The sequence below is a fragment of the Montipora capricornis genome, unplaced genomic scaffold (genome assembly GCF_036669925.1).
Source record: "Montipora capricornis isolate CH-2021 unplaced genomic scaffold, ASM3666992v2 scaffold_496, whole genome shotgun sequence".
Classification (NCBI taxonomy): Eukaryota; Metazoa; Cnidaria; class Anthozoa; order Scleractinia; family Acroporidae; genus Montipora; species Montipora capricornis.
In genome coordinates, this window is record NW_027180234.1 from 387,160 (window position 1) to 390,000 (window position 2,841).

The window sequence follows — 2,841 nt, forward strand, 5'->3', positions numbered from 1 at the left end:
CACCCCTGAAATTCAAAAAAGATGAGCAGCTCTTCTAACGTAATATAATAATTGAAACAGGACACGTTAGAAACAAGGTGGTTTCACAGTCAAGCAGTACTGTCATGCCCTCTTTATTACCGTAATTTATGAACAAAAAGGTCGCAGCCTCCTGCAATCTCAGTGCAAAGCCCTTAGATATAAAGTTACTCCTATAATTTACAAGAATATAATGAATAGAATCTGAAACAGTTTTCCCAATTATTAGGCCGTTTAGGTGCTAAAGGTCTAAAGGAGCCCGTCAGTCTTAGCAACAACTCGGTCATAAATAGTTGTAACACTTTCTTGAAAAGCACGTAACTCGCATCCAAGCTATTGATAACGCACTCCTCCTCCCTCCCTCTCAATGTTGCGTTTACCGGCAAGTTCTTGCATTGGAACTCATAAACATCAACATTGAAAGGGGAGGAGGGAAAAATTTCCGTCAGTGTTACAACATTTGTGACCGAGACTGATCTGAAGCTCTGTCTCCTCCTTCTGTTATTAGCTACAAGCTATTCCCGTAGTACTTGATTTAAATAATTAACTAAGGTGACAGACATTTGCGCCAATAATTCCAAATAATTAAAGAAAACTCTTAGTTCAACTCCGTTAGCCAATGAAAAGGAAAGCTTGGTTCCCATAATAACCGAGGATAAGTATAAGCCACGGAATCTTCCTAGAACAATGATAAGCTAATTTTAGATGGATCTTTAATAAATTTCGGATCATAGAAGTGACCCTTCTCAATCACAAGGGTTGTCATCAGTTATTTTACTGTTAACTATGTAAGGCTTATGATTTATGGAAACTTTTGATTTAACGATTTTCAGTTTAAAACGGTCGAATTAATAATTAATAATTAAGGAATCGACGGGAAAGGAGCAGATTGGTTCCGCAGTTACTTAAGCAGGCGAATGCGATATGTTTAGGTAAATGGTACAGATTCGGACTGCAAATCTCTTCTGGAGTTCCCAGTCAAGGCTCAATTTTGAGGCCGATACTTTTTCCAATTTATGACAACGGTACTCAATTTATGTCAAAATTAATTCGCCTTGTGTTATATGCTGATGATGTTTATATCATAGTCAATTTATTCACATCTGTCGTGCTACACTGTTTCGTGGGGAAGTACCTACCCGACTAAATTAAATTGTTTACTACTGCTACATAAAAGAGTCCTAAGGATTATAACACAATCAGGCTGGCGAGATCATAGCAGACCTCTGTTTACTAGATTAGGTATAGTGAATATATTTCAAATAACTAAATTACAAATGGGTGAGCTTATATACAAACAAAAAAAAAGAACTTGCTTCCTGATATTTATGACTCCTATTTCACAAAATCGAGAAATGCTACCTCTCTCCAAAAATTTAGAAATGAAATGATTATCTGCTTACATCCGAAACCCTAGACTTCCTGTTTAGTTGTAGTTGTATCGTGCCATTGTTTTGCTTTCTTTGTTTTGTTTGTTTACTTTCTACCTCAAACGTGTTAATCAACCTAATGATAACTTATTTTATTTTATTTTATTTTATTTTTTGGTTTCCACAACGAAGTATATCATGGCTGCTTGCCATTTAAAATTATGGTCATGGTGTTCACTTCAAATGTTCCACTTCCGAAATTGAGACATGCAGTTGTCATTAAATTTCTGTCGGTGTAAGATTACATTGAAATCCATACTGTCTAGCTGCACAGGTAAATTAACTTTTTAAGGTACTCACAGGTGGACAACGCAGTCTTCCTTAAACTTGATGGTGTCAACTTTGCCTCCACGCAACGTTCTAAACAAAAATACAGTTAAAACAACTTGGAACAGTTTTTAGAGGAGGCATAATATCTTTTGTATAGTGGAGGGCATGGCATTGCGCCTGTCTTGCCATGCCTAGCATTGCAAGGTGTGACTGAGAGTGCATACCAAACAAATGATAGGTACCATATGTCGTAGGTAGATGAAATTAAGACAACAATCTATAAGTTCTGTTTACATTCTACTAGTTTATTTTTTGTTTTGTTTTTTTTTTAGTTCCTTTGCGTATTTAAAGTCAGGTGTAAATGTCCTGTGTCACACATGTCATAAGACTCGGTATGCATAAGCTATTTCTCGAGCGCCCTCTTTCTATCCCGTTTATAAAAGGCTTAAGAACGGCTGCCTGTAAGAATGGAGAATCGTCCGTCAATGACCATTTTGACGGATAACTCATATTTTGCCCAGAGATACCCTTTAGTAAACTGTTTTCAAGAACCACATTTAAAAGTTCCAGCGATTCTTATTTTTTTTAGAAATTTGCGAAAATTTGAAAACGCGGTTAAAGTGCGGTTTTCTGTTTGACAAATTGTCCAAAATTTGCTGCGAGAACCAAGCAACGGTGAAGCCTTAAAATGACTTCAACTGGCACCAAACTTGACAAAAATTAAGACCAACTATTCTTGTTTATTTCTACTTCGATACTTTTTACGCAAATGTTAAAATTGTGATTTTCTAAGCTCTTTAAAGAACATGCTCAAAGACCGCATAACATGGCGGCGGAAAATGGGTGATATTTGACGCGATAAAAATGTACCTGGTACCTCATTCTTAATTTTTTTTACTTCGTATTCTTTAAATATTGCTATTATTCATTTTCTATGTGAAGTTTTATGCTCGAACTCGGAACGCTTCCCTCCGAAAATATCAGAAATGTTTGTAACCTGAGCGAGCTAAATCACGCGAAATTTGAACGCAAGCTGATGCTAATTATTCATGTAGAATCCTCGAACTGTCTAATTTTAGGCTTTATAGCTTGGAAAGCTTTAAAAAATGCGAAGTTATCCTTC